The sequence below is a fragment of the Carlito syrichta genome, unplaced genomic scaffold (genome assembly GCF_000164805.1).
Source record: "Carlito syrichta isolate Samal-C Ts95f unplaced genomic scaffold, Tarsius_syrichta-2.0.1 Scaffold309689, whole genome shotgun sequence".
NCBI lineage: Eukaryota > Metazoa > Chordata > Mammalia > Primates > Tarsiidae > Carlito > Carlito syrichta.
The window spans coordinates 320,540-348,522 of record NW_007253785.1 but is presented as its reverse complement, the minus strand read 5'-3'; the positions used below and the strand labels follow the sequence as shown (position 1 = coordinate 348,522).

The 27,983-nt window shown below is 34.6% G+C and overlaps 1 protein-coding gene across 1 annotated transcript in view; it reads right to left on the bottom strand.

The window, feature by feature from the left end:
* Nucleotides 1–27,983, bottom strand: part of EPS8 (epidermal growth factor receptor pathway substrate 8) — a 192,493-nt gene that overhangs the window by 164,133 nt on the left and 377 nt on the right. The window lies entirely within an intron of this gene.

Genomic DNA, 27,983 nt, shown 5'->3' with positions numbered 1-27,983 from the left:
CAAGTTTATGGAGATAATGCCCCATGAAGAAAACGGCAGTGTACAAATGGATTAAATGTTTTTCTGAGGGGAAAGAAAGCATCACTGATGAAGAGAGGTCAGGATGGCCAGTAACGAGCAGAACTGACAAAAACATTGCAAACATTTGTCTAATTGTGCATCAAAATCATCAGCTGTGAGAAACACAGCAGACCAAATAAACATTGATAAACAGGAAAATCTTTTTTTTTTTAACAGCAGGATTTATTGAGAGGATAGGAAAGCTCCCATAGTGGGAGGGTGAGAAAGGTGTGTGCAAAAATGATCCCCAAGGAGCTCTTGCATCACAACAATGTACCAACTCTCATAGCACTGCCTGTGAGGGAGTTTTTAGCCAGTAAACAAATAACTGTATTGGAACACCCTCCCTACTCACCTGATCTGACCCACAAGGACATTTTTCTTTACCCAAAGATAAAGGAAATACTGAAAGAAAGACATTTTGATGACATTCAGGACATCAAGGGTAACATAATGATAGCTCTAATGGCCATTTCAAAAAAAGAGTTCCAAAATTGTTTTCACAGGTAGACTAGGCACTGGTATCGGTGCATAGTTTCCCAAGGGGAGTACTTCAAAGGTGACCATAGTGATACTCAGCAGTGAGGTATGCAGCACTTTTTCTAGGATGAGTCTGCAAACTTAATTGCTACACCTCATATATAATCAGTGATATAAGTGCCTTAATATCTGGAACTTACTATCAAATGGTTAGAGACAAAAGAAGCATATATGTGTATGTATATACACATGGGAGGGATGCAGAACAAATTTAAATATGATAAAGTGCTAATAATTAGTGATGACTGCTAATCTTACTATTCAACTTTTTCATAGATTTTAAATTTTTTTAAGGAAAAGATGCAGAAGAATTATACTCTCTTCCTCCTCTAATGCCTATATACAAACTATGCTATCAAAATTAGCTTATGCTTTAATGTTTTATGTCTTGGTATTATAAAATCCCCTACATTTTCTTTTGGTTTTCATAATAACCAACAGAGTGCTATGATGCACCAAAAATGTCCCAATAAACATGTTTTAATTAACTGACTAATTTTAAAAGGAACATATGTTAATTCAATTGGGAAGCAGAATTATTTCTTGCCACATTAAGGTAGATAATGCTTTGATGGTAATAGTTAGTTATATTTCCATAATTTTGATCTGATTCAAAACAGAACTTATTGTATGCAATAAAAAATTATAATAATCTATTGTATTTAATATTTACCCATTAAGAAAGATACCAGCATTAAGAAATTAAACTTTTATATACTAAAAGCAGTCGTCAATCTCTTTTATTTTATTTTTTGTGAGAAAGCAGGATTTATTGAGAAGACAGAGAAGTTCCCACAGTGGGAGGGGACCCAAAGGGGTTGTCCCCTCAATCTCTTTTAAATTTCAGGAGAAAAAATAGAATTCCAATTGTATCTTCATTAAAAATTATGGTTATATATTTCTCATAAAGGCTTATATTTGTAATCCCAGCACTCTGGGAGGCTGAGGCAGGAGCATTGCTTGTGTCCAGGAGTTTGAGACCAGCCTGGGCAACATAGTGAGACCTCATCTCTACAAAAAAATAAAAAATAATCAGCTGGATGTGTGGTACATGCCTGTAGTCCCAGGCACTTGGGAAGCTGAGGTGGGATGACCCCTGAATACATGAGGTCATTTTTTTTACTTTTTGTTTTGTTTTGTCTTGTCTTTCTTATCCCTAAGAAGACAGGTTATGGCTGGGGATGGTGGCTCAACCCTGTAATCCCAGCACTTTGGGAGGCCAAGGTGAGGGGACTGCCTGAGACCATGGGTTCAAGAACAGCCTGGGCAACTTGGTGAGACCTCACCTCTACAATAAATCAAAACATTAGCCAGGCATAGTAGCATGTACCTGTAGTTCCCACAACTTGGAAGGCCAAGGCAGAATAGCCTGAGCCCAGCAGGTCGACACTAGGGTGGGACATGAGAGTGCCACTGCATTCCAGCCTGGGTGATGGAGTGAGATACCAATGCAAAAAAAAGGTTATAATCATAACTGGATAGAATGGAAAATGGGTGTGTATGTTAATGATTAACATCAATATCTGACTGGGTTCAAACACTAAACTTCTCGAGTTGGTTAAAAGGGGGGGTGGGCAAGGCAATAAAATACAATGAATATAATATTTAGCAACCTTAAAAGTGGGCACATGTGGATCAATTCCAAATAAAATGGAGAGACTACATATAAATAGCTGGCCCATTGCTTTAGTCTTCCAACAACGGATCTTTAGGGCAGAGAATAAGAGGCAGAGGCAGAGTTGACATGCAAGGAAATTTGCCACCCTGAACTACAGTGAATGTACCAACTTCACAAGGGACCTCTGTTCCTTAATAGAAAAGACTCTGAGATTCTCAACTTTAACTGGTATTTATATAGAGAATTATGTTGCTCTCAATTCGATAATGAAATTAGAATAAAAATAAAGTCACAAGGTTATCTAGCACATGCCACACAGCACCTTCTTTTCTCCATCCCATTAAGCCAGTGTGCTAACCTGGACCTCAAAGTCACAAATTCCAGAATCATTTCATATGCATGACATACCTATCCCATGTCTCCATCAATCATTTATGTCTCCATAACTTTTTATGAAAGCATACAAAAATTAATTTTCTTTGAAGTAGATTTCTTGCTACTCTGAAAACCATGACTTATTTTTTATTCATAACAATGCTCAGCAAAATATTTGTGCAAAGCAATAATACAAAAGGTATTACATCAAAAAAGTTCAAAGTAGCTGATTGAGAGGTTAAGAAACAATATATTCAAGTCAATAAGATTCTAGGCAAAAACAAAGTAAGAAATATCTGAGGATCATCAGATGAGTAGCAGAAAATCAGACAAAAGCTATCAGGACCAAAGATCGATTTTATGTAAACTGTAAAACTAACAAACCTTTGAAGACATTTTCTTCCTCTGAGTCTACAAGTCCTAAAAATTACATATTTTCTGTGCCCTGGTGAAACCTCATCTAGATAAATATCTGAATCTCAGAAGCAAGAAATTATGCCTTATCAACTTATCTCTTTTTTGTCAATACCCATGTCTGATGATAGCAATTCTGAAGAGCTAGATCCTGGAGAAAGAGAGGGGTTCCATTAAGACAATTTAACTAAAACCCTGACCTCTTCTTCCTTTAAGCTGTCATCTTGAGGTAAAAACATAAAGTCTCATACTTTCTGGGATATAAGGATCTAATATAAGCAACTCAATAAAAAACAGGTAGTATCTACAACCATTATAAGTAAGCATCATCAATGTCATGTATACTACCACTCCCTAAAAACAGTAGAACATTCATCATTTTCCATTAAATTATTTAATATTGAAAGACTCCTTAAGAAAAAGAACCTGGAAAGAGTGCTTAAATGAAATATGTTTTTCTACTAAAGAATAATGCCTAATACTGTGTTGTCTCACTTTATAAGTTATCAGAATACAGTAAACTGTAGACTACAAGTAAAAATCTCATGCATAAGTACTTCCAAAGGACACAGGAGCTCGATTCCATATCTGCACTTATCCCCATATCAACTGCTGACTTTCCATGATGCTCAAACAGATTTCAGAGCAGTCAGATGTTAAAAAGAGTTTGGAAATAGTCTCTTGCTGGAGAGAAAAAAAGGAAGGAAAGAAAGAGAAGCCTCCAAAAAAGAGGGAAGAAAGGTTCAGGAAATTACACTCTTCAATAGCTTTCAGAAAGAAAAAAAAAGGAGGTTGTTTTTCTAAAAATTATTAGGACAAAAGTACAAGACACTGACATTTTTAGGAGTGAAGAGAAAAAATTTTTTTAAAAAGGCAAACAGAAACTGGAGAAACATATTTCTTCAGAAAAATAAGCTGTATGGTAAATGATTATTGCAGACAAGTGATTTTCAAAACGTCTACAGAGAGTTACAAAAGACTTGTAAAAATGGTATTTTGGTTTTGGATTCATAGCCAAGCTTGGAGAAAAGTTTTAACAGAGAAATGAATACTCTTTAATAAGTGTTTTGGTGTTTTAAAAAAAAGATTAAGAGAAATAAGAATCTAATGGTGACCACGAGACCCTTGTCCTAGTCAAAGCTAAATGAAATTGATTTTTATTCAGGCTTAAGCATATGAAATAAGACTTTATGGGGTCATTCAAACATAACTCCAACTTGATGATCTGAAATAGGCCAAATTCAGTCATTACTATCAAAAGAAGTTAGTCTAAATTCTATTACTATCCATAATATCTGCTCTAAATTTAAATCCCATGTCTTCCATTTTAAGGTTCCCCCTTCTCTCTCTCTAATTTACTTTCTAAATAAACTATATTTTCAATATAAAAAACAAAAACAGATTCTCAAATTTATACTTTCCACAAATTCTACAAACCAGTCTAAAAGGAATATCCGGTGTTTAAATATATATATTGATGACAATGTTGGTGGTGGTGGTGGTGGTGGTGGTGGTGGTGTTTACGGCAGCGGCAATGGAAACAAATAATGACCACAGTCAGCGTTCTTGTGGACCTGGCAAGCAACAGTGAAGAACAAGAGATGGCATGATCACCTCTAACATTTCACTCAAAAAATAACTGCTTGTTTGTATGGTGATGGAAACCTAAAGAATACTGTTTAAAATATAGCCACGCTAACAAGAAGTTTACAAATTGGAAGGAGAATGAAATATAAATATAGCCATAGAGTTCAGCTCTACATTTTTCAAAAATTAATTTTATAGGAACAGACTAGTTCTACTGAGGTCTGGTGACTAGTGCTCATCAATGGCATTTTATGCAAAAAAAAAATGTTTCTGCTATAAAATTTACCTTGAAGCTTTCTCTTCTAAAGCCATATGGATTACACACACAACAAAACCATTAAACGACAAGGAGGAGTGGCATAAAGTCAAACTATCCTCTAGGAACACCCTAGTAATTAAAATAAAGTTCACAGTATCGGGTCTGTCTTAAGCCAACACTGCTACTCTATGCTCCGTAATAGTGAACTAAATGTACCCCCAACACTTTTTTTTTTTTTTGAGACAGGGTCTCACCCTGTCACCCAGGCTGGAGTGTAGTGGCATGATTATAGCTCACTGGAGCCTCAATCTTCTGGGCTCGTGCCTCAGCCTCCCTTGTAGCTAGAACTCTAGGCATGCGCCATCATGCCCAACTAATTCTTTAAAAAAAAAAATTTATAGAAACAGGGTCTCGATTTGTTGCCCGGTTGGTCTTAAATTCCTGGCCTTAAGTGTTCTTCCTGCCTCAGCCTCCCAAAGTGCTAGGATTACAGGCATAAGCCATCACTCCTGGCTTCTATTTCTCCAATAATGAGAAAAGTTTTTACTCACTCACCTCTCCTAACACTAAACATTCGTTTCAAACTGTGATATGCCTTCTTCTCTGTTAAACATGATTGTTATAATAAGAAAAATGAAATGGTAAGTGGCTGCAGTTATCCTTCCAGGAATACATGTCAAAATACTCATTTATCAGTTGTAAACTGTCTAAAAATCTGTTTTCCCAATAGAACTTCACAAACCAAAAACACTTCAAGTGGAAAAATATGTTATAGAAATGTCTTTCCCCAGAGAATAAAAGCTAGATTTTTTAATGTTATTTTATAAATAAAGTTTTCTATTCAATTTGGAACATCGTAAAGAAATGTTACCTACATGTTACCTTAGAAATCAGAATCAGGTTTTTCTCCCATTGCAGAACTAACCTAAATAATCTAAATAAAAAATCAAGGATTTATAGAATATTAGAATTGGAAGGAATCTTAGGGATATCTAATTTTTTAAAAACTGTTCTGATTTATACAATTAACTACTAGAAATCCTGGGAAAAACAGGGAGAAATGAGACTTAAGAATTTTAAGAGCAGAGTTAGTAAGATAATATTTCCCAAAAAGTTACACTAAGTTGTCCATGTAGTATTTACCAAATGTTAATTAATGAGAATGTCACTTTAAAAGTTGAGTTCTCGATACTTTAAGTCACAAAATTATCAGAAGTCAGTTTTTTAAAAGAGAGAATGAGAGTTTTTTCAATGTTGACCTCAAGCAAATATAATCTCTTTCCATCACAGTAGGGACACAGATATCCACAGACATCTATACAGGAAAAAGCTTTTTTCTTCCCAGACCATATAGGTGTATGGCAAACATTAAACAATATGTACACTTTTCTCATGAAGTCATCTTTTTTTTTTTTTTTTTGATTTGGTGTCTCACTCTGTCGCCCAGACTGGAGTGCAGTGGCTGCTCCCGACCACCGCAGCCTCAACCTGCTGGGCTCCAGCGATCCTTCTGCCTCAGCCTTCCAAGTAGCTGGAACTACAGGCACGTGCTACCACACCCGGCTAATTTTTTGATTTATTGTAGAGATGAGGTCTCACCAAGTTGCCCAGGCGGGTCTCGAACCCGTGGGCTCAGGTAATCCACTCATCTCAGCCTCCCAAGGCGCGGGATTACAGGCTGAGCTACTGAGCCTGGCCATGAAGTCATCTTAATGTGTAAGTAGTGTAAGTCTAAGAAATGATGTCAGGGAAAACATGACACAACAGTAAGAAAAGACAAAAGATGCTGTCTGGCACTCTCTGCAGATATTCCAGGTTTACATACCTTTTGATTCAATAGGAAAAGGAAAAAAAAAAGGACGAACCAAAAGCGTTTCTTAGATTCTTAGACTTACACTATTTTAATCAGACTATACTTTCAACATTTTACAGATGAAACTACAATTACCTCAGCTTTAAAAAAAAAAGATTAAAATTGGGCACAACTACATTTGCTCATAATTGCAGTGGCAAACAGTTATCTCATAAGATATTTCCCTTCTTTTTTTCATGTGCGCCCAAATCAAGCCTAATCACTCTCCCCACCACCCACAAAATGTCATTCATTTTATGTTCTATTAACCATAATTCCATGAGCTAATCTCAAAGAAAAGGACGGGACTTCTCTGTCTAAAGAATAATGCTGGCAAAATAAATAGATGTGTGCTTAACAAAAGCCACACAAATAAGAGATACAATTAGACAAATATTATAAGTTAATCTTCTAACATTAACACAAAATAGTAATTCCACTTCTGTAAATTTTATCAATTTATAATGCCACATTCAATATATACATTCAACAAAAAAAATTAAAATACATTTTCAAGGACTTATTTAAGAGAATAATTCAGAATTTTATGTAAAATAAGTAAGTTAGTATAGTTACTAATCAACTTTCAGTAGGTTACACAAATATAAGACACTATTGTTAGCAAATATTAGAATAAAACATTTTCATAGATATATCTTAAGTATATCTGGAAAGCAAAACACATTTAAGATATTAACACATAAGATGTATTTATTATTTAAAATAATCTCTGTAAATTATTCCACATCATGAGAAGACTCTATTGAATTTATCCCCAAACAATGGACATCTCTAAATAGTAACTATATTTTCAGTTCTTTGTCTAATCCTAGCATCCACAAGAATCTGTTGTAGACCAAAATAAATTGAACACAGTACAAAAATTTCCTGAGTTTTCTCACCAAAGTCATGTATTATTATTCTTCAAATGTATTTTGTAGTTATGCTCATTTTTTCTTAGCAGCTTACTAATATCCAAAATAGTTCCAGCGACATAATTATTTATAATTTTCATATTTTAATTGGATTTTATTTATTATAAAAGCCTGGATTAAGAACCACCTTATAAATAATACTCTAACAATAGCAAACTAAATTTACTTTACCAATAAAAAATTGTGCCAAATGAACTATGAAAACCCAGGAAAAGAATAAAATTATTCATACAATTAAAAAGATTCATAATTATAATAAAGTTTGATAAAGACAAGGTGCTAAAGCATAGCTTTTGAGGCTCTTTGGGTTTGGTTAATGAAAGTATCGAAGAGATCTCACTGTCCTACTCTTAAGTTGGTTTTTTACAAAAACCTTGAAAATTGTATTCTAGTGATAGGAATGGATAGGAAAATGTGAGACTGAAATACTCTCATCTTTGCTGACTTTTTCTTTCAAGAGTTCATTTTCTTAGTGGAATAAGTAATAAAACTTTAAAACAATGGTTTATATATTAAATCTGTGAGATGTTACAGGGAATAATTATAGTCCACATTTAAAAGAATGAGAACTTGAAAAGCAGGCATGTTTGCCAGAAGGTTTTATTCTAAATAATAGAGTATATTCTGATTGTCACTATGATTACACTTTTTCAGAATACTTCAATTTAGGCTCAGTAAAAACTGTGACCAGTATCATATTTTCCTTTCCAGATTGGGAGATGGGGTGTTATAGGCACAAATCTCATGATGAAATATGCAACAAAAAAAAATATTTATTTACTCATTTGACAAACATGTATTGAGCTTCCATCATATTCAGAAGCACCACTCTAGGCCTTGTGGTCTGTCCAAAAGTATAAATCAGATATGGAGCCTACCTTGGAGAAGCTTGATACCTGGTATCAGGTAAGACACACATATATAGATTACACTACAGGATAGAAAATAAGTGCCTAATGGATCCTAAGAAAAAATTCTAGGAGGTATCAAAGAAAGTAAAGACTATTCTACAATGGCAGATAAATGAGAACTTAAATGACAAATTTAAGGTCTGCATATGTAGACAAAGTCAAAAGATATTCCAAGAAGAGACAAGAGATACTAAAAGCAGAGAAAGTGAACAGACTGAAGTATACAGGTAGAAGTGTATAATACTTCACTTTTGCTATACAGTAATTGATAGGAAAGGAAGTAGTGAGGCTAAACTTAAAACAAACGAAAGTCACCAGGCTGTGGAGGGCTTAAAAGAAATCATCTCCTATTGGCAGTTTTTAAAGCAGCAGACTGACATTATCTAAACTTGGCTTTTGCAAGACTAATCTGAAAGTAGTAATTAAAATGAATTGAAGTAGGATGAAGGCAGATATAGAGACATTCAGGAGGCAATGTTTAAGAAAATGGTCAAGTGACCCTAAAATAGTGAAAAATTGAACAGGAGGGAAAAAGGCAAAGGTCAACTTTAATGTGAATGCAGGATTTGGGAACCAATTGAACATGGCAGGCAAAGGAGAGGGGGTTCAGAGTAGTCTTCTTCTAACGGGCTGGAAATTCTCCCTAGAACTGAACTATTTCTCGAGCTAACTATTATAAAGAATTATTTGTGGCAGTATTGAGAACTAATTTCAAAATATAAGAGGAATGAAAAACTATTCTGTATAATTTAATCATGAACTCAAATGAGATATCATAAAGAAGTTATCCCATATTTCCGTCACTCTTTTTTTTTTTAAGCTTTACAAATGAATTGGAGAAAACATGTCTGGAAGTCATCCAAGTGACAAAGGAAACACAAAACTCAAGTGTCATCTGATCATAACTTTCCTTTTGAACTCCAGGCATTAAGCCACTGGTATAAGAGTAAGCTCTGTCCAAACACAAAGTGAAAAATATGAAATGGCAAGACATAGGGAAATGGAATGGTACTGTAGACAAATGGCATCTGCCTCACAATTTCCCCTCTAGTTGCTCCAGGAAAGAAAGCAGGTAAAATGGTCAAATAATGAACAAATGAATTCTACTCAGTTTTCTATCATACTTCATCTACATATAAAGCAGGAACTGGAATTTCACTAGCACCTAAAATCATTTTAAGCATTCCTTCTTAAGTATTAAACCAAAAATTGAGTACAAGCTGTACAGCAGCATTGTGCTAAGGCACAAGAGAAACAAAAGATTATTCAGACACGTGCTCTACTTACAAGTTAAGTGTTCACATACTGGTTAAAGAGAACGCAAGTAAATAAACCATAAAAAGCAACATAGTAACTACAACGAAGTAAATATAAAACACTACTCCAGCACAAAGAAGGAAATTTTTTTCTTAGAAAATAATCTCTAAGTAGAATCTAAAATAATGAATAGTTTGCTATATGTCCAGGATGACAAAGAGGAAACTCCAGGAAGAGGGAGCAGCATATGCAAAGGATTGGAAGAATGAAGCTAAATGTGCTCAGGGAATTGCAATTATTACAGTATATGTGGAGCATGTAAAAGTAAGACTGAAAGGAAAGCAGGGACTGTGTCACAGAGGGCCTGCGTTTGTGTCACTAAAAAGAGGAGTTGAACTTTATAATGAGCACACAGAGAACCACTGAAGAATTTTAAGCAAGGTAGCAACATGATCAGCAGTGAGATAGGGAAGAGGAGAGTGCTCTGTTAGCCATTTCAGAATAAGAAGCAATAGGATTTGGTGACTGATCACTTAAAAGGGTGAAGTAGAATGGTAGGTAAGAAAGAGAAAAAGAGTCCAGAAAAATTCAGATTCCTAAGATTTAGTCATCTGGGCTGTAGTCACTCCATATAAAGGGACAGAGAAAGAGAAGGGTGGGGATGGGAAAAAGGCAACACATTTATTTTGAGAAATGTGAAGTCTAAGGACCTGTGTGACATTGTTACAGTCAGAAATAAAGGGTTAGAGTTCAGGAGAAAGCCATCAGCTGAGTATAATGCATTGAGATTACTGTTCTAAATGAAACAATGCGAGTCACTGAGGTAACTTGAAAGATAATGAAACTTAGAATGTAACACGAAATAAAGGCTAAGAAAAAGACTCTGGAAAATTCAGAAACTTTCTGATAATGCACAAAGTCACGAACTGAGGAGCACACTTGTGCACGCATGCACACAAAGTATTGACTCTCTCTGCTACCAACAGATGGTACTAGAACTTGAGAAGAGTTTTACTTTGGAAGAACTTGGAATATACCTATTCCATCCCAAGTAGCAAAGCTTCTGAATTGACATGTAAGTGTAGAGGGATAACAAAGGAGAGGAGGTAGAAGTATATCAGGAAAGAATAGGAGCCACAGAAAGAGAATATTCCTTTTTGTAAAAAGGGGAAAATCATTACAAACATACATTCATTCAGGAAATAAACAAGTCTACAAAGTATTAGAAACTCTAAATGGTGAAAATTCCATAGTGAACAAAACATAGTTCAAGTTTTCAAAGAGCTTACAGGTAAATGCTACAGCAAAATTAGCAAGATTAAAAACTAAACAGTTTCCTTTGGGCTTAGCTTTTAAAAGATTGCAGGCACCAGACCACAGTGGGTTGACTAACATAGAAGGGAGGAGGAAGATACAACAGGCATAAACTTCTCTACAAGAATCTTAGCTGGGAGCAAAACAGAAATAAAGTAGCAGCAAGAAAGCATTAAGAGAATACTTTTCACATATGCATAATACCACTACATGTGAAATCCAAGAGCTTACTGCATAAACACTTAGACATAGGTAGGTATGTCCTAACCCTAACCCTAAGACAGAAAAGAATAACATCTTAACTGACTCCACAATACATTTTACAACAGAGGCCTGAATTATTAAAACTACATTCCCATATTAATTTTGACTATTAATGGCTCTTTCACTATACTCTGGTTTTAGAAGGCAATCATGAGGCCAGAGAACTTCAATCATCCTCAGAGAAAAAAGGAAATGAATGGGAATACCCAAATGTAGTCTGGTATTAAAGATACTCATGGGACCAAATTATCTGTTTAAGGGAGATACATGAAATATTGTAGAACCAGGTTTACCACACCTTCCAAGAGATGATGGAAAGAGATAAGAAAGTTTGGGGGGTAAGAAGAGAAAAATGATGCAGGAGAATCAAGTAAGTATTCTAAGTTCAAGTACTTAGAAAGAATAGTGTGACATGAATAAGTCTAGCCGACATAGTCTGCATCAGTTTTATCATTCCAGCAAATAATCTTAGGACAACATTATTTTGACAACATATGACTTAAGCCATATAGGAAGAAGAAAGAAATTCCTATCTGTGTCTGGATAGTATATTGAGAAATAAGTGGCAATTAGAAGTCAGTGTCTGATCAAAGAAAAATAATTTGTATTGGTACCTATAATTCTTTCTCATTATTGCAGTAGCAATTTATAATATTTATAACAAAGGCTAGAAATCTAATGTGACTTTAATAAACATAATAAATTATATGTATTCATAAACATTTGTTAAAATAAAGAAGAGCCTCATTTTATTTGAATAGTTGAGCAACTGTCAACAGAAATGTACAAAGTAATTTACTGCAGAAAAATGATTTCACCATCTTTTACCAACACATTCAAACACTATCTTTAAAGAAATCTTCAAAAATAACTAATTTTTCACATATCATGATTTTAAAATATTTTTCTGATAATGACTTGCTTGAGACACAAATAAGAAGGAATAACCAAAATGAGAAAATAATGAATTGAGTTTTCTTTTGGAACAGAAGTGCTTTGTGGTGAAACTGCAGAAATGGATTTATGTATCTACCCCTCCTGTCTTTTCCCCACCCCACCTCCAATTTGCATATAGGCCTAGTATTATTTAAGCTAACAACACACAGCTATAACTCTCCAGTTATGTAGACAGAGCTTGGGAAATTATTATATCACGAGGTTGCTACAGGGACTCCAACCATCTGTCTGGCAAGTCTGAATGACTTCCTACTCCCTGTGATCCTGTTGTACAATGCCCGATAGGCAAGATAAGAGAAAGGTTAGCAGGACATTCTATAACAGCAACAAAAATATTTGGTTCTGATAACCAAGTAGGTGGCAAAACTTGGACACTTTAATCCTTGCACAGCTAACAAAGTAATCAATGATTTGATAAATATTTATTTAGAACTTTATTTTTACACAGAAATCTTTTTTTTTTTATGAAGTCCAATATCAATCATGGCCCAACTCACATGTGCTAACTTGGAATTTAAAAGCAATTCTTGATCCTGCTATCAAAAAATTAAGCACTCTGCAGTGCAAATAAAGAATTTTTTTAAACAGATAGTTATGAATCTTTCATTCATAGTAGCTAACTAGAAACACATGAGCCAAACCCATTGTGAGGATCATTTCAATGGTGTGTAATTTGAGAGGTATGTTAGAAAGCACTTGGCTACACTAAAGAAGGAGTTCACATTTTCCTTTCTTGCAAGTGAAAGGCAAAAACAATTTTGCAGCTTTGTAATTCACATGGAGTCTTAAAGTTGCCCACATTCAAAATCCAAGATAGTAGATTATTTTTCCTCATCTCTAAAGTTAAACACCTTACAGCCAGACTGAGTGTTTAGTATGACTTCATTTTATGAATAATGGCTTCTTCATTCCTAAAAGTTTCCAGGAAAAAAATATTGAATAGTGTATATCAAAATAACACAAACCACATTTGTCTGGTCTGATCTTAAATTGACCTTAATAGTTGAAAATCTTTCAAAGGGAGTACTGGTACAATGTAATTTTTCCCAAAGTTCATAAATAACAAATTTCCCTTTGTGGAATTATTTTGTAAAATCATATGTAACTTGGAAACAGACTTACTTTATGAATTCACACTATCAGTACATGTAGAAAAACATAATACAAAATGTGAATATCTTCACATCTAAATATAAAAAATTTGGATAGAAATTAAGGAAAGGAAGAGACATTTTTTACCACTTACCTGGAACTTGAGGCTTCTGTTTCATTTTTATGCTTTTTTCATTGCGGCTTCTAACACTGGGTACTCAGTAAGGATTAGAAACCTGTCTGTCTTATTAATTATAGTATTCTTAGTATTTAGTACTAGCACTTACTAGGTACTTATTTAATATTTCTATATTGACAAATATATTTCATTAACTGAACAAAATTTTTTTCTATTGAATATTAAAGCTATATATGTCCAGGACTTCTAGATCAAGAAATTGGATTCAGCTGCATTAAGCCAATGGCCCTGCTAATGATTTAGCCAAACCCTTTACTATCTTATATCTGCATGTCACAAGAAGGATCTCCAGAAAAAGCTGAAGTGGATCAAACAAGGTCTAATATCACTACAACAAACAAAACTTACCCTCACACACAAAAGAGAGCTCAATATGTATTTTGTTGCATTCTATATGCATTGATGCACACAATTCTATCCTACAATTTTTCTTTTTTCTTTTCTTTCTTTTTTTTTTTTTTTTGAGTTGGAATCTCACTCTGTCGTCCCAGCTGGAGTGCAGTGGCCCACTCCCGCCACCCCAGCATCTACTTGCTGGGCTCCAGCAATCCTTCCGTCTCAGCCTTCCAAGTAGCCGGAACTACAAGCACACACTACCACACTTGGCTTATTTTTTATTTATTGCAGAGACAAGATCTCGCCAAGTTGCCCGGGCTGGTCTCGAACCCATGGAATCAGGCAATTCACTTGCCTCGCCTCCCAAAGTGCTGGGATTACAGACTGAGCCACAGATCCCGGGTCAAATTCCTGTTTTTCTTTGTTTGTTTGTTTTGTTGTTGTTGTTTGTTTTTTTGAGTTGGAGTCTCACTCCATCATCCAGGCTGGAGTGCAGTGGCATGCTCACCAAGACCCAGGCATCGACCTGCTGGCTCAGGTTATCCTTCTGCCTCAGCCTTCCAAGTGGCCGGAACTACAGGCACACGCTACCATGCCTGGTTAATTTTTTTTTTATTGATTTATTGTAGAGATGTGGTCTCACCAAGTTGCCCAGTCTGTTCTCGAACCCATGGGCTCAGGCGATCCCTCACCTTGGCTTCCCAAAGTGCTGGCATTACAGGCTTAAGCCACCGCGCCTGGCCAATTTTTCTTATAAAAGAAATGCTTGCCCCAGTATCATTATCCTTTCCTGTGATTACTGTGGTTGACAGAAGTAATAAAAATAGCAAGAGTAATTAGAAAGGGAGGAAGTAAAAAATTGAAATGATCACAGCTAGAAGCTTACAAAAGTTCTTTCAGGGGGAAAATATATACTTCTGACTGAATTAGTTTCTCTAGCCTTAAAAGTAAACCATGTTCTCAAGCCAACCCATGCAAAAATCTATAGGCTCTATACTCCTTTGGAAGAAAGAAAAACCTGGACAGCTTAGATCAGCTACGTAATCTAAAAATCTTCCCCCAATATTTATATCTACTCTCTCAGGAACTGACACAGGACTAGATTAGCCTCTATGGCTCAGCAAGCAGTTACTACACCTAATGCCCAAAGTCCAATTGATGTCCATATTAGCCTAATGAAGTCAATGTTAGCTAAAATCATCTGGTTGCTAAATCTTGTAAGAATAGGAATTACCATGTTCAGAACTCAAGCCCTTTCATTTTGTGTTTATTTATTGAATAAACATTTAATATATGCTTATATAAATTAATGTATTGTTACAGAATATAATCAAAGTTCCCTAGTTCCCTTTTATTTATTATAGCTAATAAACAGCATAGTGTTAGTAAAAATGGCTTACGGGTCCTTAAGAAATTTTAGTGTTTCCACTTTTGCTACCACCAAACTATTTCTTTATCAGATTCTACCAACACTTATTTTTCCAATCATTTTACTACTTTATCCATAACTTTGGAATCTTATCTAAAATTTCATATTTCCAGATAACAATAGTTTGATTATGTCAATACCTTTGAAAACCATAAACATACCACAAAATACAACTGATTGCCATTGAATTAAATTATCCCATATTTTCAGGTCTTCTATCATGTAGTCCAGTGAGAGCTCACAAAATCATGCTTCAACTATTCCATTAACTGCTTGGCAGAGAGAGGAGATGGACATAACTACAGGTAATATATACAGGTGGGGGTAAGATTAACTGGAGGTAAGATTAATATACTTTTGTATCTGTTTTAAGACTATTTACAATGCCACAGAGCATCCTATATAAAATTATCTTTAATATTATGACTTTTTATATTTGTGACCCAAGATAAATTGTAATTTAAATTCTAAAATTCCCTACGGTCATAAGGGGCTCCTACAAAGCAAAATGTTTAAAAAAAAAATGAGCATATGTTCCAATATATAAAAAAAACCATGGTGGATCTTTCTAATCAGTATAAAGAAAGAATGGTGTTAAGATGCATTCTGGTTAAAGTTAAGCACAATTAACACATTTACTATTGACAAGATTTCACTCACTTCTTAATGAGATTTACTATTTCCAAAATAATTTACTCACTGCCTAAATAAGGTGAAGGTGATGAGGGCTTCAATCCCTTCTTTGTTTCAAACCCTCTAGCAGCCTAAACTTAACCTCCACTGTCATACCACTATGAATGTCTCTTTTATTCAGACTTCTCTTTCCATGACTGAGATCTCACTAGGCAGTGAGAGAGTTAGAAAAGTAACTGGAAAGATATCAAAGTTATGAAAAATACATGTAAACTAAACTTCAACTAAAGTAATCTGAAGATTTAAAAAGGATATCAGACATTGGCCAGAGGAGAGAGAAAAACTGGAAGGAGGGAAAGAGTTGGGGAAAGAAAGGTGAGGGAAAGCCTTTGTGGTCATTTATCTGCTTCAAGATTTGTAGAGGACTATTTTATTCACAAGGCCATGGAAAGTAGCAAGACTTAAGTTAAAAAATGTGAAACATGGCCAAGTACGTGCAAGTTGCAGTAACTGATGCTGAAACTTTAGGGGTAAGAAACATGAAAAATTAAAATAACATAAAAAGAAACATGATGCTTTAAACAATTTATTCTGTAATTCTACAAAGATGATAAGCATACTAATATACAAAAATATGGAACTAATTAGTCAAATTTAAATGAAGTTATAACTTTTCATGTTTTTTTTTACACATTGCTTTTCAGGCTTGGCTATCATGGATTATTCATTTAAAAATAGAACTGATAATACTTTAAGCATATCTACGAATTAATGCACATTAGAATCTTTAGAGGGCTATTTTCCTCAATGACTAAACACTCTAACACACATTCTTTGGTCATACACATTAATTCTACCCCTTTACATGTATGAGTATCGTGTGAATAATGCTACGAGTATTGACCCAATGACCAGATTTTTATCACAGAAAGGATTCTATTGCTTTAAATTATTCAGAATTTAACAAGGCCCCACAAAAGAGCTAAATAAAAGAACTAACAACAAAATTAATGTTTTCTCTTGACTAAAAGGATCTTGATGTGCAAAAAAAAAGACAAAAAAAACCCTGCAGTTTGTAGTACACAGTAGAAAGTAGACTATACAACAGAGGCTTTGATAATTTAGATAAATACACTAAAATAATAAAGACAAACCAAACTAAATATAGGGCTTCTAAATCAACATTCCTATATTAAAGAATAATATTTTTAAACTCCAAAATATATATAGTTTGTCACAAAACAGTTAAAGTATTGAAAACACACTGAAAAGATAAACTGGAGATTAGAAATTGGAGATTACTTACACATACATACAAACACAAACAAGATGTGCATGCTTTTGTGGGGGGTAAAGAGAGGAATAAATCTACTTAGATATAGTAATGTTATAATTTCTTCCATATATGAAAGAAACAACCAAATGCAGAGTTTGCATGCCATGACAGAAAACAAGCTATCAATTTTCTAAATTAATCACAAATCGAATTTCAAGAAGTCTAGGCTCCCCAAAAAGAAAGCAAACCAAAATTTTAAAATGTGACAGACTTTGTGCTACCTAAAAGTTAAAGGTATCTCTCTAATATCACAGATATATCTTTCTTTAAATTTTAATAGTCAAGGTACTTAAAATCATCTTATTGTACATTCATAACCTAAAATTATCATTAAGCTCAAAAGTTATAATTGTTGTAGGAAATTAGATAAATTGTATTACATGTCTTTTCAAAGGGATGGATTTCACACATTTTTCTTTGCAGCTCTTTTTTGCCACCTGTACTTTTTTTTAAATATTTTATTTATTTTCTAGTGGAAAAATATTACAATGTCAATATTATAAATATTAGAATCAGTACGAGAAATTACACAGATGACAAACATATTTCAGACATTGGAAACATTCTAATTTCAGACTGTTGCATTAAACCAGCAAATAGCTCAATACATGTTGTTCTAGAATAAGGAATAACTTAGAGAGGTAATATTTGAATGGTGTCAAGAAAAGATCTTCTAAATAAAAGGAAATTCAATAAAGGACTTAAAAATTCTGTTTTTCCCTCACTTTAAACACAAACAGCTCTTCCTTCTATTAATCTTTTTCTTTCTCACCGTTTTTTTCCTTTTTTCTTCCCCTCTTATGGTAAAAACACAATTTTTCAACTGTAGAACTCTGACCTCTTATCAAGCACATAATTCATTAACAAATTATTTTAGTGCATTCCTAAGTACTCTGTTTCAGGTTTTGTTCAGAAACTATTTATGGTTTAGATAGGTTCAAACAGGACTAGATCCAGCTTTCATAGACTATTACATACTTATGCTGCCATGCTACTAATTATAAGAATGGCTTGAGACAAGACCTCTAGTTTCATCTAAAAACATGCAAGTTATCTTTCTTACATCCCTTATAATCACTTGACTATCACTGGACTGAAAAAGAACACAAGCATTTACTACATAAAGGGCTATATTTAGAAAACCACATGATTAGAAGGGGAGATTCATGCAATTCTTAAACAGGTTTTGTATCTTTATTTTCTATTAATGTCATGAATACTCTATTGTAATGTTACTTATAAAAATGAGCAATAACTGGCCCTTCAGTTCATACTAATAATCCTGTAAGCTCTGAATGTGGGAATGTGCAGAATTTCCCACCAATGCCACCATGCCAACCCAGTCTACACAAATCAAATATTCATCTTTCTGCCTGGAATGTTTTAGAGTCCCACCTTACACTCTCATTCTTGGCCTCAAAACTCATCCTATAAGACTCAATGTCACTGACCCCAATAAAGATTTTTCTGATTCCCTGGGCCACAGTGAGTCTTTCCTTTCTACTGTCCCACATCTGGGATAATGTGCTGGGATATAAATATATATACTTTTTTAAATTTAATCTCCCACCCCAACAACTGTGTCAAATAGATACTATCATAGTTTCCACTTCTTAGATAAGAATACTAACACACACAAGGTCTTACTGATTCCAAAGTCCACCGTTTATTTTTAATATACACTTCCTTTAACTCTACACTGTACTAAAACAGTTGTCTGGCTGCTTCCATTCTCTGGGTCTCCTGACAACAGAAGGCAGAGGGACCTTCTGTCTGATTCTCTGTCTTATCCATCTTTGTATTTCTGGTGTCTGGCATAGAACGGATACTCAACAACCAATCAATAAGTGATAAATAAACAAATGAAATTCAATAATGTTCAACTTCCTATGTGAGGAAAAATCTATCCCCTTTGAGTACTTATCCTGTAAAAGTATGATAATAAGTGCTCTTTCATTCAACAAGCATGTTGTGTGTGGCATATGTAATATGTTGTGCTTAAATATCACAGGGAATTTAAAGGCAACTGAAACGCAGTTCCCTGCCCTTGAGAAACTTAAAATGCAGTTGGGGAACAATTAGCTAATGTTACCATTACTTTTTTTTCCCTGATTCCCCACAATTTCCTCTCTTTAAAAGAACCTCATTCTTCATAAACAAGTTTCAACACAACACACCTCTGGCCAGTAGAATATAGATCAATCAACAGAAAGCAAAGCTAAAAGAATCTTCATGGATCTTAAATACACAATCTTTTAAGCTATTCTTGTGTAGCTCAATGGTCATTTAAGTAGGATATAGTATAGTATTAAAGAAAAAAATATAATCAAGCCTGCTCTGATATCATCCTTGCCTTTTTTTCTTTTAAGAATGGCAGTACACTATAAAGAAGGACAAATATATGGAATTTGCAGCAACTTGGATGGATTTGCAGTCGATCATACTCAGTGATTTATCACAGAAACAAAGAACAGAGTTCCATATGCTCTCACTCATAGGGTGACCTTGAACAATTATAATGCTATAAGAAAGCGATTGGCAGTAGTGGAAAACTGTCAGGGGAGGGAGGAGGATTGGCAGTTGAGGGAAACTGCTAGGGGAGGGAGGGGCATACCTCATCAACAAGGGTACCTGCATGATCAATGTTTATATACCTGACCCTGAATTGTACTCCACATCTTTATAACAAATAAATAAATTAATAATAAAAAAACACTTCTTAAAAATGAAAAAATAAATAAATAAAAGAGTGGCAGCACAGCCAAGTGGAAAGAGCTTGAGTTGTAGTCAAAAAGATCGGGGCTTCCACCTCAACCCCATCCCCTTCTCCCCATGTGAACCATACACAAGTCACTTTATCTTTCTGAACCTATTACTTATCTATTATATGAAGATGAATAGACCTGCCTTAAAGAGCTCTTGCAATAATTAAAGAGAATGTTTTTAACACTTGCCACACCAAGGTACTATTATTGTCAGTCTCTATAGCTACTTCTTGAAAACTACTAGCTCTAACATGAACATATTTCAGATCCTGTCTTAGTCCGTTTTCTGTTGCTTATAACAGAATACCTCAAATTGTGCAATTTTAAAGGGAAATAAATTTATTTCTTACAGTTATGGAGGCTGAGAAGTTCATGATCAAGGGGCCACATCTGATGAGAGAGCCTTCTTGCTGGTAGAGACTCTTCAAAATTTCCAAGGTTGCACAGGGCCTTACACGGTGAGGGGACTGAGCATGCTCATGTGCTTACTTTGGTCTCTCTTCCTCTTCTTATAAAGTCACCAGTCCCATTCTTACAATAACCAATTAATCTATCCACCCATTAATTCATGAATGGATTAATCCATTCATAAAGGCAGGGCCCTTTTGTGCCAATCACCTCTTAAAGGTCCCACCTCTCAATACTGCCACATTAAGGATTAGTCAAAACGGACTAAGACATTTTAACATGAGTTTTAGAGGGGACAAATATTCAAACTGTAGCACACTCCAATATTAATAACACAAATTGTTTACCAAAAGATAGGTACCACTGACCCTTGAACAATACAGGTTGGAACTATGCAGGTCCACCCATGTTTGAATTTTTTAAAAATAAATGTATGGATAATTTTTGGAGATGTGGGACAATTTGAAAAAACTCACAAATTGCTTAGCCTAAAGATAAAAAAAATCAAGAAAATTTAGGTATATTATAAATGCATTAAATATATGCAGATGCTAGTCTATTTTATCATTTACTACATAAAATATACACTAATCTATAATAAAAAGTTAAAATTCATCAAAACTTACATGCAGAAACACAGGCCACACATGGTGCCATTCACAGTTGAGAGAAATGTAAACAAATATAAAGATGTAGTATTAAGCCATAACTGTATAAAATTAACTGTAATACATACTGTACTACTGTAATAGTCTCATAGCCACCTCCTGTTGCTACTGCAGCCAGCTCAGGTGTTCCAAGTACCCAATTAATCCTCCATCTGAAGCTAATCATCTCTGTATGAGCAGTGCACCCACCTCTCCAGGAAGCAGCATATCACTGTAAAAATTGTTTTCTCGCAATTCTTCCATATTTTTCATACTGTTTAGTGTAATACCATAAACCTTGAATAACACCATGACACTCATGATGCTAGAAGTACTCCCAAGGAGCAAAGTCATGACCTACCAGGTAAAGTTGAATTGCTTGATATTGAGGTCTGCAGTTTACAGTCACTCCCTCTTTTCAGACAAAGGATTTATCTTGTAAACAGACAATATAAACTGATGGTATCCATGAATACAGAACAGTATTGTAAGTGTATTTTCTCTTCCTTGTGATTTTCTTAATAACATTTTCTTTTCTCTAGCTTACTTTAAGAATACAGTATATAATACACATAATATACAAAAGATGTGTTACTGTGTTATCAGTAAGTCTTCCAGTCAATAGAAAGCTTACTAGTTAAGGTTTGGGGAGTCAAAATTATACACAAACTTTCAACTGCATGAGGATCAATACCACTAACTCCCATATTGTTCAAGGGTCAACTGTACTTGAAAAAAAGCCATATGTTCCAGGAAGATTGACATAAGAAAAGATTCAAGATCACATAGTTAAGTCTCAGATTTCTAGACAGTGTATACATTAACTACCTCTCCTCAATATACACACTGAAAATCCCTTATTCCAGATCATTTTTGTGGAAAATCAAACAATTATTTCCTATGGTAAAATCTAAAATAACTGATTGGTGCCATTCTATACTAACAATTCCATTTTAGCAAAGAATAATCTCTGAATAAGGAAGAGGAAAGTAATTATGTACACTATCTAGGAACCAATCTCAGTACATAGTATATGCTGTATCATATTTTAGTTTCCAAGTCATTTCTCAACTGTTAAGCGATTTTGCAGAATATGTTAAAAAAAACATTTTTCTAAATGTTCTAAAACCAATTTATAATCTATTAATTTAAAATTTTCATTTACTAGTGCTGGTACAACTAGACATTCATATGCAAAAAAAATGAATGTAGACACATATTTTATACCTTTCACAAAAATTAACTTAAATGGATCACAGACCTAAATGAAAAACCATAAAACTTCTAGGAAAAGAGGGGGGAGGGAGATAAAATCTAGGCAGCCAGACATGGTGGCTCATGCCTGTAATCTAACATTTTAGGAGGATTAAGCAAAAGACTTAACTGAGGCCAGAGACTGGAGGTCATAGCAAGCTATGAATGTGCCACTGTACTCCAGCCTGGGCAACAAAGCAAAGACCCTGTCTCAAAAACAAAACAAAAGGAGGTGGACTTGGGTTTGGCAATTAATTTTCAAACATGACACCTAAATCCTATCCATAAAATTTCTGTTGTCCTTATTAAAATTAAAAACAGCTGTTCTAACAAAGATACTGTTAAGAAAATAAAAAGATAAGCCAGACTGGGAGAAAATATGTGCAAAACATATATCACATAAAGTGCTTGTTAACAAAATAACTAAAGAACTCTTAAAACTCAACAATAAGAAAACAACCCCATTAAAAGTGGGCAAAAGATCTGAACAGACATCTCACCACAGAAGATATACAGATGGAAAGGAGCACATAAAAAGATGTTAATATCATACATCATTAGGAAATTAAAGCACCAATAACATATTACTTCTACCTTTTAGAATGGCTAAAAAAAATTTTTTTAAGTGAAAAAATCAAATGCTAGCAAGGATGTGGAGCAATAGGAACTCTTATTCATTGCTGGCTAAGAATGTAATAGTACAGTCACTTTGGAAAACAGTTTGGCAATTTCTTAGAAAGTAAACCATAATCTTATTATATGATCCAGCAATTATACTCGTAAGTATTTACCCAGTTGATTTGAAAACTTATGCCTCCCCAAAAACCTGCATATGAATGTTCATAGTAGCTTCGTTCATTGTTGCCAAAAACTAGAAACAACCAAGATATCCTTCAATATGTGAATAAACTGTGATAGATCCATACAATGCAATATTGCCATGCAATAAAAAGAAATGAGCTATCAAGCCACAAAAAGACATAGATGAACCTTAAATGCATATTGCTAGGTAAAAGAACCCAGTCTGTCAAGGCTGTATGATTCCACCTATGACATCTGGAAATGCAAAACTACAGAAACAGCAAAAAACATAGTGGTTGTCAGGGAAATGGGGTGAAGACAGTGGTGAGTAAAGCACAGGGGATTTTTAATGTGTTGAAGTTATTCTGCATGATACTATAATGATACAATACATTATGCATTTGTCAAAACCCATAGAACTTAAGAGTGAACCTTAATGCATGCAAATGTAATCAAATCACTCAGAAGGTCAAGGGATCCCCAGGAGGAATGCAGACTGTAACAAAGTAATCGAACTGTATTATAAACATCTCTGTATTATGCAACAATCTTACTAAAAAGACTAGGAAGAAAGGTGTCTAACTAACTTTAGAAATGAGTAGAAGCTGTGAGAGTAAAAGCAAAAGGAATGGCACATAAGCACTGTACTCTAAATAATAAAGTTATTTCTCATGGGAGCACATGTTAACAATTCCAATACTGGTATACATGTATAATGGAAATGAATGATTAAGCAAATGTATGGTGGATGATGGGAACTAGGTTACTTCTCACTGTCGGAGTGAGTTTACAGATAAACAAAAAAAGAAGACTAGGATGATACATATAATAATGAATTAGGGTTAGAAATATTAATATGAATTCATAGTTTGCTTAATATATATATACATGGTTACAAAGAAATATGTATATAAATATAGATATGTTCATGTACACAGGTTTATACACATGTATTTCTGATTTGTCATATGAGAGAATATAGAAGCAAGGACACCCCAGTAGCAACAAGCACATCCAGCACCTAGATCTTGGTTGCTAACACCGCTTCCCAACAAAAGGAATCAGATTCCTTGGAGAAATGGCTGATTCTAGGACTGAGACAGGATATATGAAGATAAACCTAGAGACCATCTTATGGTGCCAGAAAGTAAGGAACTGCTTCCAAAATAAAGCACCTCACATTGATTGGCACATCAAAGAGATACAACAGCCAAACTGGAACAAATTGAACAACCAAATGAAGTAGCATTAGTTTATAACCCAAAGTATAAAATAGCATATCCATGAGTCCAAACCAAAATAAGCAATGATTAAGTAAATAAACAGGGGAGAAGAGATAATTCTTACATGCAGAAGAATTCCAAATAATGTATATAAATATTCCTTCTACTCTCAAAGGGAGAAGCATAACTCTCCACTCCTTAAGTATGTGATCTACACAGTGATTTTCTTCTAAGAAGACAGCCTGGAAAGGGGGAAAAAAGTGGAAAAACCTGATAAATAGAGCTATGGTCAGATGATGAAGATAAGTATCAACAGTGACAGATCATATTGATAGTATCTACCTCTGCTATGAAGTGATGAAAATGGCAGCTTACCTGTGGTCTTCCTACCAAAAACCTATAATCGGAGTCTAATCATGAGAAAATAATCAGGCAAATTTCAGCAGAGAGGCATTTTACAAAGTACCTGACCAGTACTCCTCAAACCTGTCAATGTTATCAAAAATAAGAAAAGTCTAACAAATAATCGCAGTCAAGAGGAACCTAAAAACACATGACAACTAAATGTAATATAAGAGCCTGAATGGTATGGTCCTGGAGCAGAAAAGGACATTAGGTTTAAAAATAAATAAATAAATAATAAAGAAATCTAAATAAAGCATGAACTTTAATTGATAATGTGCCAATACTGATTCATTAATTTTGACTAATATTAATATGTCAATAAGGGAGGAAGATGATATCGGGGTATATAGGAAGCCACTGTATTCTAGTTGCACTTTTCTATAAATCTAAAACTGTTCTAAAAAATACAGTCTATTTTTTTTAAAATCCCATTCAGAAATGTATCTAGAAAACAATGAAGAGGCTGTAGCGAAACACTGAAGACTCTCACACTTTCTTGCATATATTAGAAACGTTTTCAACTATTCCACTGCAGAATTTTTCATAAGAAAATATTTTCAATTACTAACAGCTGCACACAATTTCAGGTGGTAACTTCCAGCAGGGATGTACTATAGCCGGAGTACTTCAACTAAAGTTCCATTTTTTTCCCCTTACATACCTCTATAGATGTTGTAACCTATTACTAACTTACATTGCTTTGTGATGATCCAAATAACTATAATATGTTTCCTACAACTCAGAAAAGCTATCTTAACTTTTATGTAAATCGAATCAGTGCTAAAATACTCATCCAGTAAAAATTTAAGCATCTTTAGAGAGAACTTTTAAAAAGCAATTATCCCTTATTCTGGACAATATGTTTTCATACAGACATACTTGATTCAAGCAAACTGCTGCAGAATTGAAATAGGTAAACAAAGAAGAGAGTCAGGAGAAAAATAAAAAGCAGTGAGGAGAGAGTGTGTAGTACATATAAGAAAATGACTAGGATTTGAAATGTAACAAAAACACAGAGAGCAAGCCTAAATCACAGCATAGAAAACAACTGCTATTTGAAATGAAAACTAGAAAGCAGGAAAATGTTAGAAAAAAAAATAAATCTTTACACTTGATCATAAACAAGCAAAGTGTTCAAAATTAGACATTAGGTTCCCAAAGGAGATTAAATGAAACATCACCCTAAATACAACTTAACTTAAAGTATTCTCCACTGTTATTAAAAGGATGTAAAGCACTATATAATAATACTCAATGGCACTGGGAAGTGAAACAAAATACAAAGAGAATGCACCAAATATTATGAGCAATGGTTATTTCAGAATAGTGGAATTAAAAGCAAGTTTTGTTTTCCCTCTTTTTCTTGCTGGGAAGTAGATAACTTGTGGAATCTTACAAAGTCTTAATCCGAATATTATGCTCTAAAGGCATCCTAGAACACTGTTACACATGTGGTACATTCTATGCTGCCCTTAATATGGCAAGTCTATAAAGTGTTTTTTCACTTTCAAATTTCAACTAACAGTGTGAACCCATGATCAAAAATTTTCCACACCAAAGAAAGATGGGTGGATTAGAAAAAGCAAAGATACAAAAAACCAAAAAAACAAAAACCGTAACCTCAGGACAAGTTATGGACAAGAAAGAAACTTTAACCATTCAAAAAGTGAATAATCAGACCTTAAGTTATATTAATTAGATGTCTAAAAAAAGGGCTCTGTATCCAACAAAAAATAAGAAACCAATAGTCTTTAATGTTATAAACAGATTATCTGGAGTTAATCAAGATTTCAAAGTACCTCTTATGGGAATTCGTAAGATTTAATGGCTCTTGTGGGCATGGGGTAAAAAGGGAATTGTTTAATTGGTACAGAGTTTCAGAGCTGTGAGACAAAAATTCTAGAACTCTGTTTCACTACAGTGTGAATATAGTTAACACAACAGAACTGTACAAATAAAAACGGCAAAGATGGTAAATTCTGTGTGTTTTTTACCAAACAATAGCTTGTAACATAAACAAATGAATACAAAAAGAGAAAAAATTCCACACCAGCAACTTAAGAACTACAGAATAAATCCAGAAAACTACAATTCTAAATTTTTTTAAAAAAAACCTATTCAGAGTGAGAAGATGACGTTTACTTTCATTTGAATAGACTCACTACCCCATGATGTACATCACTAGTACACACTTTCCAGAACCAAAGGAACTGTAGAAAAATAGTATCCTTTCAATGAAAATAAATTAGAAGCAAAACACAGCAGTTACTTTGAGTGGATTTTTTGTTTTTGTTTGTTTGCTTTGTTTTGATTTTTAATATAAAGAAGCCTTCACGGAATCCTAACTCTCCTACTTCCCCAAAATGACAAAACTAAAAAACTATTCACACACATCTGAAACCAAGTTTTATCTGAACTCATCCTAAGAGATGAGCTATTTTACCTATGCCCCTTATTATCTGAGGCAAGAATTGAAATTTTTAAAAGGGAAGCAATAGTACATTTCACTGAAACGTACTTTGTCAAGGAGGATGCCAACTCCTAATGTTCTCACCGCTCCAGGTCTGGAGATTGCAAATCCTAATGCCTGGGCGTCCTGCCCCAGCAAGACTCCAACAGCTCTATGGGCACTACGGAAAAAGCAGGCTTTGAGAACAATCGGTGCAAAGATTCTGCATTCAGGCAGTCCTTGGAAGGAAAGTAAAAAGAGAGCATCGGAGAGAGCGAACAGGGTGCACACGGGTGGGGAAGCCCACTCCAAACGCACTCGCTGACGACGGCAGGGGAAAGGCCGTGTGCGAAAAGTAAAATGGGGAGTGAAGCGGAGCACGCTAAGCAGGCAAAGTCAACAGCAACTGGAATTAACAACTGCTCAAAAACAATGAGCTATCTTAACCCGAGGGGGTACACGATGAAAGACCCTGTCCCAAGGGGCCCTTTTACAAAGACCCTTCCCTCCTCCTCCCTCCCCCCCTCCCAATTCCGGGGCTGGAGAGAGGAGCTCTCAAATCCCCAAGTCTAAGATAACAAGCCCGGATCAGGAGACTCGGTCTGCAGTGCCCACTGAGCAGATACGCGCAGGTGTACCTGCGGAAGCTCGGGTTTCCAGCAC